Below are 12,410 nucleotides of genomic sequence, written 5' to 3'. Positions count from 1 at the left end.
ATGAGATCCAGCTCTAAGGCAGTTTCTTAATTAGTGATCAGGAGGGGAGGGCCCAGTGTGGGTGGTGCCATTCCTAAACTGGAAGTCCTGGGTTCTATAAGAAAGCAAGCTGAACAAACCAGGGGAAGCAAGCCAGTAAGGAACATCCCTCCATGGCCTCTGCATCAGCTCCTGCTTCCTGACCTGCTTGAGTTCCAGTCCTGACTTCCTTTGGTGATGAACAGCAGTGTGGAAGTGTAAGCTAAATAAATCCTTTCCTTCCCAATTTGGTTCTTGGTCATGATGTTTGTGCAGGAATAGAAACCCTGACTAAGACAAATCATAACTCGGCATACCAGAAATACCTATACACCTGTATTTACCACTGTATTATTCACAGTAGCCAACTTATAGATCAATTGATGACCAGATAAAGAAAAAAATGGTGTGTGTGTATGTGTGTGTGTGTGTGTGTGTGTGTGTATAGTAGATTTTTTCAGCCACAAAACAAGAAGTTATAGAAATTTTAAGAAAAGTAAATAGTACTGTGACTTATCATATTAAGCAAAAGTGTCAGACTCAAAAGGGAAAATATCATGGTTTTTCCCTTATAAGTGAAACTTTTATTAAACAATAATAATGATGATTACTTAAGAAGAAGAATACAACTGGGGGCTGGTGAGATGGCTCAGTGGGTAAGAGCACCCGACTGCTCTTCCGAAGGTCCAGAGTTCAAATCCCAGCAACCATATGGTGGCTCACAACCACCCGTAACGAGATCTGATGCCCTCTTCTGGTGTGTCTGAAGACAGCTATGGTGTACTTACATGTAATAAATAAATAAATCTTTAAAAAAAAAAAAAAAAGAATACAACTGTATTTTTTATTCACGAGATGTAACTGTCATCTCTAAGGCTTACTGATGAATAAACTCACCTTTTCTAATTCTTTCTGAACTCTGTCCTTTTGGTTCAATTCAACTGTTCTGGCCCAAACTCCTCTCCAAGCAGACTGATTCAAACTGGTTTCTCTCAGCCCCAATTAAATATTTTCTATAATAAGAGTTGCCTTGGGCTAGAGAGATGGCTCATTGATTAAGGGCACTGACTGCTCTTCCAGAGATCCTGAGTTCAATTCCCAGCAACCACATGGTGGCTCACAACCATCTGGAATGGGTTCTGATGCCCTCTTCTGGTGTGTTTGAAGACAGCTACAGTGTATTCATATACAATAAAATAAATAAACAAATCTTTTTAAAAAAAAAGATCAACAATTAAAAGTTTTCATCAAAACTAGGAATTGATACCTTATAACTTAAATATATAATGATTTTAATTCTAATATGTTGAGATTAATTTTAATGTACTTAAACTAAATCCTGAATAAACTTTCTCTGTATAAAAGTCACTCTCACACTTACAAAGCAGAGGAGAAACCATAATCTCAGAGGTGGTTTCTGCAGGGTAAAGCTTACCCATTAACACCAGATGTGCTGACCCCCGCAATGTCCCCAAATGTGGGACACTCAACTGCATTAGTGGTAGTGGAGGATTTCATTCACACTTTCACCTTGGGGGCTGGGGGCAGGAAAAAAAAGTCACTCAAGGAAAAAGAGAAAAGAAAAAAAGCCCACGAGATGAGTTAGTGTCCTCTGACCTCCACAGGCTTTCCGTGGCATGCACACCCCTACATAAAATAAAAAAATAAATATCACAGAAAAAACATATACGAGAAAGGAAGCCACCTGGTAGTCACAATTTGGCGCTCTGTTACCAAAACTGTTTTGAGAGAGCCAGCCAATCCTGTTGAGCCCTGGGGGAAATCATGGAAGCCTTTAGAACAGAGAAAGCAAGCAACTTCTATCTATTTATCTGAGGGAGTGGCTTGTCTTTGAGGATATCTGTAGAAATATATGCCAAATTTGAGGTTCTGTCCCTCAAACAAACCAACAAAACTCGCCTTCCATTACTGGAAGCACCTTTGTCTTTACAGTCCCCTCCCAAATACTTGCTATATAACCCTAACGTGTTTCTCCCCAACAGGTTCTTCACAAACACAATACTAACCCAACTGAGTAAGCTCTAACTTCCTAGATTTACCCAGTCCTCTTTCCAACTGTTTACACTGGCCCTGGACGGGCACTCACAGCCCCAGGGCACAATTTTTGGCATTTTCCCACAGGCTCCACCTACCAGAACTGCAGACAAAATCTTTCAAGGAAGAGCATTAGACCTCAGGGTTACGGAGAGTGATTGGAAATGATTCGGGCTTACTTAGTGCTCAGGCTTCAAAGACTCCCCAATAACCATCTAACACCTCCTGAACTTTGTGTTCAACGTCCTCCACTGAAAGGGGTGCGGGTAAGGGTGTTGTGGGGGCTTTGGGTTTTGGTTTTTAGAGATAGGATTTCTCTCTTGTAATTCTGGCCCTCCCAGAACTCACTCTGTAGACCAGGCTGTCCTGCAACTCAGAGATCCACCTGTCTCTGCCTCCTGACTAAAAGGAAGGTTTTTAACAAAAATAAGTTCGAGGCCAGCCTGGTCTACAGAGTGAGATCCAGGATAGCCAGGGCTACATAGAGAAACCCTGTCTCAGAAGAAAGAAAGAAATAAATAAATAAATAAATAAATAAATAAATAAATAAATAAATAAATAAATAAATATGAGGTATGCCTATGGTGCACATAAACATGCAAGCAAAACACTCAGACACATAAAACAAAATAGATAGATCTTAAAAGGAGAAAAATGGATTTGGAGACTGTCATAGTCACACAACACCATGACCAAGAAGCAGTTGGGGAGGAAAGGGTTTATTCAGCTTACACTTCCATACTGCTGTTCATCACCAAGGAAGTCAGGACTGGAACTCAAGCAGGTCAGGAAGCAGGAGCTGATGCAGAGGCCATGGAGGGCTGTTCTTTACTGGCTGGCTTCCCCTGGCTTGCTCAGCCTGCTCTCTTATAGAACCCAAGACTATCAGCCCAGAGATGGTCCCACCCACAAGGGGCCCTCCCCCTTGATCACTAATTGAGAAAATACCCCATAGCTGGATCTCATGGAGGCATTTCCCCAACTGAAGCTCCTTTCTCTGTGATAACCCCAGCCTGTGTCAAGTTGACACATAAAACCAGCCAGTACAGAGACTAATATCCGATAATGCCATTTCCTGAGATTGGGATAAACAAAAGATGTGTCTTTTGATTGTGTAGGCAAATTCAGTTTGGGCAATAAGAAGGCTGAGATGCACCTGCGATATGAGGTAGACATGCCCAACGTGACTAGATGAGAGAGGACAGCCCCAACCACCATGAACCAGACTTGTGGGATGGAGGGTCGGCAGCACACACAAGTTTAAAGTGGAAGAATTGGTCCAGGATAACATGACCAGTGAGGGGGAGGAAAGCCAGACAATTTTAGTTCCAGAGTACTGAGAAAAAGAAAAGAAGAGGGGCCCAAGGAAAACTCCCAGAGATCACTAAAATTGGAAAAAAAAAAAAAAAGGCATTACATTTGTTTTATTTGGGGAGGGGTGTCAGTGTTGGGGTGGGCGTGTGAGCATGAGTGCCATGGTGTGCAAGGTCAGGGGAGGGGGGAGGGGGGCTGTCAGACAACTTGTGGGCATTCGTTTTCTCCTTCCACTGGGAACCTGACCCTGAGAGTCCCGCTCAGCAAGCAGACAGCTACGGCTTTGCTGGGGAGTGTGAAAACAGTCTGGGGACCTCCATTCTATCTGAAGAAAGCAGTAACCATGTGGATCAAGAGGGGAAAGATTTAAAAAAAAAAAAAAAAAAACATCCTAAGGGACTGGAGAGATGGTTCAGTGGTTAAGAGCACTGACTGCTCTTCCAGAGGTCCTGAGTTCAATTCCCAGCGACCACATGGTGACTCACAACCATCTATAATGGGTTCTGATGCCCTCTTCTGTTGTGTCTGGAGACAGTGACAGTGAAAATTAATAACTCTTTTTTAAAAATCTGAAATAGAAGCCTCGCGTGGTGACACATGCCTTTGATCCCAGCACTCGGGGAGGCAGAGGCAGGCGAATTTCTGAGTTCGAGGCCAGCCTGGTCTACAGAGTGAGTTCCAGGACAGCCAGAGCTACACAGAGAAACCCTGTCTCGAAAAACCAAAAAAACAAAAACAAAAACAAAAATCTGAAATACAAATATGAAGAATCTCAGCGTGGCAAGAACGTTAACAGAAAGAACTTGGATGGTGTAAGACGGCTGTGCGCAAAGGAAAATGGTTTCCCCTAAAGACTGGGCGTTTTTTGTTTTTTTTTTTTTTTTCACTTTCTACATGAAAGTGAAGATGGAGCTGGAGGTCCAAGCCCCAGAGATTCACCTGTAAAGCTCTGCAAATCACATCTTCAGGAGAAAGGGCAGCACTGGAAACAGGAGCCTCTCTGTTTGCTGCTCTGTGGACACCCCGTCTGAGATAGAAAGTTCTGTTTCCGTGGAAAGATTTCTCAAATAACCAGTCACGACTGTGTTTGTGTGTGATGTTTAATGTAGGGATGTCTATATAGCCCTGGCTATCCTGAACCTTGCTATGCATAGCAAACTGGCTGCAAACACACAGGGATCGGCTCGCCTTGTGGCTAATTTTTGTTTGTTTGTTTTTTGAGACGGGTTTCTCTGTGTAGCCCTGGCTGTCCTGGAACTCACTCTGTAAACCAGGCTGGCCTCGAACTCAGAAATCCGCCTGCCTCTGCCTCCCAAGTGCTGGGATTAAAGGCGTGTGCCACGACTGCCAGCTTTTTTTTTGTAAAGATTTATTTATTTATTACATATATGTACACTGTAACTGTCTTTCAAACACACCAGAGGTGGGTATCAGATCTCATTATGCTAGTAATGAGCCACCATGTGGTTGCTGGGATTTGAACGCAGGGCCTTCAGAAGAGCAGTCGGCGCTCTTAACCTCTGAGCCATCTTGCCAGCCCCCTCTTTTTTTTAATAATGCTTTTCATTTCTTTGTTTGTTTGTTTGTTTGTTTTGGTTTGGTTTGTTTTGGTTTGGTTTTGTTTCTTTTTTTTGTTTTTTTTATTTTTTTGATTTTTCGAGACAGGGTTTCTCTGTGTAGCTCTGGCTGTCCTGGAACTCACGCTGTAGACCAGGCTGGCCTTGAACTCAGAAATCCACCTGCCTCTGCCTCCCAAGTGCTGGGATTAAAGGTGTGCGCCACCACGCCCAGCCTTCTTCTCTTTTTTAAGATTTATTTATTTTATTGATATGAGCACACTGTTACCGTCTTCAAACACACCAGAAGAGGGCATCAGATTCCCATTACAGATAGTTGTGAGCCACCATGTGGTTGCTGGGAACTGAACTCAGGACCTCTGAAAGAGCTGTCAGTGCTCTTAACCGCTGAGCCATCTCTCCAGCTCTTCTTTTTTTAAGATCATAATATACTCGTATTATTTCTCCCTTTCCTTCTTTTCAACCCTGCTGTGTACCTCCCACCTTAATCTCTTTCAAATTCCTGGCTTCTTTTTCTTTAATTCTTATTAACACACACACACAAAATACAATCTATATAGTGTTACCTGTATGTATATGATAATTTGATAGCTGACCACTTAGTTTTAGATTGCCAGTTGGTGTGTTCTTCCCTAGGGAAACTATTTCTCCCACTCTCAGTGTTTTTTTCCTGGCAGTAACTCTGTCTGGGGTTGAGGCCTAGAGAGACTTCCCCTTCCACATCAGCATCTCTGTTGTAATTGTTTGGATTTTGTTAGGCAGCCAGATTACTGAAGTTTCCTTGTTGCTGCTTCTCTGACATTTCTTTCTTCTTTTTCTTTTTTTTTTTTTTTTTTTGGTTTTTCAAGACAGGGTTTCTCTGTGTAGCCCTGGCTGTCCTGGAACTCACTCTGTAAACCAGGCTGGCCTCGAACTCAGAAATCCACCTGCCTCTGCCTCCCAGATGCTGGGATTAAAGGCGTGAGCCACCACGCCCGGCTCTTCTCTGACATTTCTAGGAGACCCAATCTCACAGCACACTTGCAGTCTCTCTAGCTCTTCGATCTTTCCTCCTCTTCTTCCATGATGACGGTGATCCCTGAGCCACAGAGGTAGAAGTTGTGTTGTTGTATCAGCTGAGCCTGGGCGCCACAGATCTTCATTTTGATTAAGTTGTGGTTTTCTGTAATGGCCTAGGTTGCAAGGAGAAATTTCTTTGATGAGGGGCAGTCATAAAGTTTTTTAAAAATAAGTTTTCTATAAAATAATTGGCTGTGTGACTTTTAATTGACTCACTATTTTGTCCTTACTGTTTGCCGTACACGCATTTCCTAGGTGTAGAACAATGTTCCAGAGTCATACAGAGCTAGGCATAAATTAAAAGTTTTGAGTTTGGGTGGGGTTTTGGTTGGTTGGTTGGTTGTCTTTCTATGTGGCCCTGGCTGCTGGAACTCACTCTATAGACCTGGGTGGTACCAGGCTCACAGAGCTCCTCAACCTCCTACCTCCCAAGTGCTGGGATAAGAGTTATTGTGTTTAGTCCTGACTGTCAAGGAACTTTGTAGACCTAGCTGGCCTTGAACTCAGAGATCTGCCTACCTTGCCTCCCGAGGGAGGGCTGTGATTAAAGGAGTAACCCTGAAATTAAAATATTTAAAGACAAGCAATTTATAAAAGCTGGGTGTGGTGGCATAGCGTGAGCACCAAGGAGACCCAGGCTGGTAGGCAGGTTTATGATGCAAATTCAGGCCAGGGTTGCTGTGTGAGACTCAGTCTCAAAACAGAATTTAAAAAAAAAAAGTAAACAAACAAACAAAACAAAACAAAAAATCCCAGAAGCACTGGTTTGTTCCCATAACCCTATCTTCAAACCAGTGACTTCAAAGAGGAAGCCAAGGTTTCCTGGCACTTGAATTTAGCAATCTTAGCACTCAGTCTCCTGTAAATCTTTTCAAGTTCAAGGACAGCCAAGGATGTACAGTGACGTTTCATGTCAAAAAAGAAAGGGAAACGCAGTATTGCAGGAAGCCAGGTTAAACCCTTAACCATCTTTTCCAAGTAACTCTTAGAAATAAAATTTTATCTTCGTTCTAATGGCGTCTGAATAATCTATAACTCCAGCCTTCCCTTACTGCAGCCTGAGAAGGAAGCCCACACAAGAGGAAAGCAAGCCAGGAAAATGGCAGAAATAGGAGGACTTAGAGCCATCCCAAAGTCTCAAAGCTGGAACTGATTGGGCTGTGTTTTGATTCTTCCCACGCAGAGCTTACTGGTAGAGAAGAGCTGCTGATACCTGAGGGTGGGCGAAGATGGAACAGAAATAGATGAGGTGTCTTGATAGGTTCCTGGAAGGCAGATGACGAAAGAAGGGCGTGATAGATCCACCCCAAAGGTGACCACCTCAAGGCTTGAAGAAGCTGTTTTCAAGTTGTAGCTATGGTGGGGCCCAGCCCACACGCAGGGGTAGGAAAATGAATGGGAAGTGAACATTGGGCTGCTGTTGCTCTTTGGCAAAGCTAGATTATTGTGCCAAGAGGAATGAGAGGCCATAGCTATAGGAGAGTACAGAGCGTAGGTATTGCTTCTGAGGATGAGAGCTAGTGAGCTGGCAGGTGTCCAAGTTTCTTGCGGTCATCACCTTGTCCTGCCCCCTAATCCATAGGGAATCTCAATGGAGAAAGTTTTGCAGTTCAACTCCAGGACTTTCTGCAAATGGGAGAAGAGTCGAGAAGAAAACCTCGGGACTGGGGACTGGAGATATGGCTCAGTGGTTAAGAGCACCCTCTGCTTTTCCAGAGGTCCTGAGTTCAATTCCCAGCAACCACATGGTGGTTCACAACCATCTGTAATGACATCTGATGCCCTCTTCTGGTATGTCTGAAGACAGTGACAGTGTACTCACATATATAAAATAAATAAATCCTTGAAGAAGAAGGAGAAGACCTCAACCTGGCACCTGCTGACATTTGCAGTTAATACACAAGACCTGGAGAAGCCTGAGGCTCTTCAGTAGGGGAAATGGAAGCACTTACTGAAACTGGGCCAAGAGGTTCATTGTGATGGTAATTTGGGGAAGTAGACCGAAACTCAGGAGAGAAGAATGATTTAAACCAAAAGGTTTAGCACAGTGCTCCTGAATGCTCTCTTTTGCAGGTTTTGGAGGTATAGCACTGACCCAGCATAGATGGACAAGACTCCGGGGTCAACCCCTAAGCCCATAAAAATAAAAATAAATAAAAAAAACTTCTCAGCACTGATGAGAAAAAGAACCAGGCAAGACGATCAAATTACAGAACACGATGTGTGATTCGTTCCCTCATAAAATTTAAAATGGGTGAAATTATTTGTATTTATCAAGAACAAAAGGGCTGAGAATGTCTGATGTGACATTTCAAAAGAAGACAAATTCATGTGTGTCACACACTGCTTTGTAAGGTGGAATTTTACAAGAAGAACATGTTCTCTTTTGCATGAGAAATTAAGTGCATGGAGAAAAAAAAAAAACGTGGCAGTTAAAAAAGCAGGAACTAAATCTGTACCAACCGGCATTTTTTCCTAACCAGGTAAAAGGGGGTGCTCACAGCAGTGAGTAATTTTAATGACCAAAGCCCACATTATGGGATTAATAGCAGACAGAACTATAATCTAGTTTATAGTTATACTAGATTATATAGTTTACTAGATTATAGTTTTGTCTGCTGTTTCTTGGAACATTTTGGACTTGATTAATTGTTTGGATATATGTAAAACTATTCAAACTGAGTTTACCTAAAGTAACTTTACAGTCACCATCTGGCTAAACAGCATGCTGTATTTATTATTATTGTTACTATTATTATTATTATTAATTTTAAATTTTGAGATTGTAATGTAGTTACAGTTACATTGTTTCTCTCTTGAAACCCTCCCATACACCCCTCCTTGCTCTCTTTTCAAATGCATGGCCTCCTTTTTCACTAAGTGTTCTATGCATATACATTTGCATTTCTAAACACAACAGTAAAGCCTGCTCATTTACTTGTAGGTATGGTTAGGGTCTGATTGTTTGGTATAGAAACAGACTGCCTGCCGTTGCAGGAGTCCCAGCCAGCCATCCAGGTACATACATGTATGAAGAACACACTGAGGTGCTGCACGAGGAAGGCAGGACCAGACCAGCCTGGCTGTGATGGCATGTTGTGGGGCACTGTCCATCCGCTCAGCTGAAGTCTCTGGTAATTTGGTCATTCACCTCAGAAGCTGGGGGGGGGGGAGCTCTCGGGGTGGGGGGTGTTGTAAGCCACATGAATCAGAGTAAGACTCTCCTTGGCTCAATGAAAAGATATTGACGGATTCAATAACAGGAACCTGGCAAATGTCTGCCGACTGAAACCCAGAGGACCCATGCTAAATCACCTCTGCACCTTCTCTAGAAACACAAAAGCATTTTGAGAACATTCCATGTGTTTACCCTTCTAAGCCATCTTTTCTGTATTCTTTGGCAATTCCATACATGTATGGAATATATCCTAGTCTTGTCTTACCCTACCCAACTCTTCTCAAGCCCCTCCAACCCCCTGCTCACATCCATGGTTCAATGTTCCATGTTCTCTCTCTCTCTCTCTTTCTCTCTCTCTCTCTCTCTCTCTCTCTCTGTGTGTGTGTGTGTGTGTGTGTGTGTGTGTGTGTGTGTGTGTGTGTGTGTGAGAGAGAGAGAGAGAGAGAGACTCCAGTTAACGAATCCTACTGAGTCCAGTTAATGCTGCCTTCTTGAATGTTGGCTGGTGCTCCCTAGATCTGGTGCCAGGAGCCACAGGCTCAGTGGATCATGAGTATAATGGTAATTACTCCCAGAAGACAGCTTTTCACGATACCCTACACACACAGGAGCATTTTAGCAACTCTTTTTATTTCTATGTAACTAAACCATGTCATTTCAAATATGTTCTATGGTTTAAAAACACAGATAATTAAACCAGGCAGTAGATAACACATCTTTATTTCCAGCACTTGGGAGGCAGAGGCAGGCATATCTCTGTCCATTTAAGGCCACCCTGGTGTACAGAATGGGTTCTAGGACAACCAAAGCTACACACACACACACACCCTGACTCAAAAATAAAATAAATCACTTCTGGGCCTTTTGGCTAAGATCAAGTATAGTATCTGTTCTTATCAGTTTAATGTCTGACACGTCCTCTATCCGAGGACAATATATTAAATGGATTTTTGGAGTTAGGAAAAATAAAATAAAATAAAATAAAATAAAACAAAACAACAACCATGTAATTAAGTTATCCCAGTAATGCCCTGTACCCATTGCTCACTAAATGATCAACCCTTGCACATTTGTTACTTATCAGTTCTTAACTACAAGGTCCACTTTTTCTCTTCCGTTCCTGTAGTTAGTTTAGCAGCACGACATTGGCTGTCACCTTCCCAGTGTCATGTGAAGAAGTTACCCTGGTTCACAAGATAAACAACAGTACTCGTGCCCAAATGTGAATATAAACCTGAAAGAAAATATTTCCAATAAGGCATAACAGTAGAAGATGCAGCTCAAACAATTGTGATCCATAGCAATCTCCAACCACTACACCAGAGAAGACAACGCACAGCTGGCTGGCGATGGTGCCTGCCTTTAATCCCAGAATTTAGGAGGCAGATCTCTGAGTTCGAGGGCAGCCTGGCCTACAGAACGAGTTACAGGGCAGCCAGAGCTACCCAGAGAAACCCTGTCTAGAAAAACAACAAAACAAACAAAAAGAACATAATGCATATTTTTACAGGGAAAAAAAATCTAGACCTGATCAGTAACCAAGCAAGTCTAAGGCAAATACCACACAAAGTGCTCAGCAATACAGCGCGAGGCCTACAAGACGGGTGAGGCCTACAAGACGTCTGCCTCAAAAAGCTTGCCAACTCTCAGAACCAACAAACATTATCCAAGAAAATCAAGACTCTTGTCTTAGTATCAGATGGCTTTTATTTCAAATTTTGGAGTTATTTCCACATAAAGGGGAAGCCAAAAATATGAAACATTTTTATTATTATAAACAAGATAAAGGATTGGTGTGCAGTTCAGTTGTGAAGAGTGCCTTCCTAGTATGTGCTAGGCCCTGCGATTGAGCCCCGATCACATCAAACCAGGTATGGTGGCTGAAGCCTGAGATCCTAGCACATGGAAAGTGATGGCAGGTCCAGGGCTTCATTTGCTGCAGAGAGAGCATGAGACCAGGGTGAGAAATTCTGAGACAGAAGAAAGGGAGGGAGAAAAGAAGGGAGGGAGGGAGGGAGGGAGGGAGGGAGGGAGGGAGGGAGGGAGGGAGGGAGGGAGGGAGGGAGGGAAAGACAGAAACAAAATTAAAAAGCACAAAGTGTATATTATTTCCTTCAAACATTTTGCTCAACAGAGTCCTTCAATACACACACTTGCAGAATTTAGGAACACAAGTCCTTCAATACACACACTTGCAGAATTTAGAAACAGATAAACAACCCTGGTGTTTGTGGCAGGCATGGTGGCACGTGGCTGTGGGTTCAACATTCAGAAGCTGAGGTAAGACTTCCAAGCCAGGGAGGCTGTGTCTCAGAAAAGAAGAAGAGGAGGAAGAGGAGGAGGAGGAGGAGGAAGAGGAGGAAGAAGAAGAGGAGGGGATGAGGAGGGAGAGGAGAAGGAAGGGAGGTGGAGGAAGAAAAGGCGGGAGGAGAACAAGGGAAGGAAGTATGGATTGAAGGAAGGACAGAAGAAGAGAAAAAACACACAAAAACAACACTCACTAGACAAGATCATATTCAAAGAAAAATATGAAATATACTTTTTAAAAGGTTTATTTATTTTATTTTACCTATATGAGTACACTGTAGTGTTTAACACATTTTCTTTGTTATCCTCCCGAAAGCAAACATGAGGAGATTCGCAAAAAGAGGCCAGACAGACAATTTATCACTCTCTTAAGGAATGAGAAAACTAGCCGGGTGCGGTGGCGCATGCCTTTTATCCCAGCACTCGGGAGGCAGAGGCAGGCAGATTTCTGAGTTCAGGGCCAGCCTGGTCTACAAAGTGAGTTCCAGGACAGCCAGAGCTACACAGAGAAACCCTGTCTCGAAAAACCACAAAAAAAAAAAAAAAAAAAAAAAAAAAGGAATGAGAAAACTGAGGACCACAGGAACAAGGAAACTCTTCCCAAGACACAACAGGCCATTTGAACACCCTGCTGGGGCAGGACCCTAGGCCACAATTTTCTATTTACCACACTAACTCACAAAGGGCAAACTTAGGAAAGGTGAAACCAATACCTCAGCTCACCTTCCATGTGTTCCCGATTTCTCCTCTTCAAAGCCCCTAGTTTATGCCCTTTCGACCATTTTCAATGGAAATTATTTTCTTCTCTTCCTAATAGCTGTCTCTTTGTTCAGCCAGAATATGTTTATGTCAATCTATGTGTCTTGCTTAAAGCACCAGCTTGTAACAGAAACAGGTGGCGC

At 42.9% G+C, this 12,410-nt stretch overlaps 2 pseudogenes; both read left to right on the top strand.

The window, feature by feature from the left end:
• The first annotated feature begins 1,391 nt into the window (after nt 1-1,391).
• On the top strand, nt 1,392-1,547 carry Gm25130 (annotated as a pseudogene).
• Nucleotides 1,548-10,049: 8,502 nt separating this feature from the next.
• Nucleotides 10,050-10,170, top strand: Gm22984 (annotated as a pseudogene).
• Nucleotides 10,171-12,410: the final 2,240 nt, after the last annotated feature.

Source organism: Mus musculus, chromosome 14 (assembly GCF_000001635.26).
Source record: "Mus musculus strain C57BL/6J chromosome 14, GRCm38.p6 C57BL/6J".
NCBI lineage: Eukaryota > Metazoa > Chordata > Mammalia > Rodentia > Muridae > Mus > Mus musculus.
The sequence above is the reverse complement of the archived record's forward strand: the minus strand, read 5'-3'. Positions and strand labels throughout refer to the sequence as shown.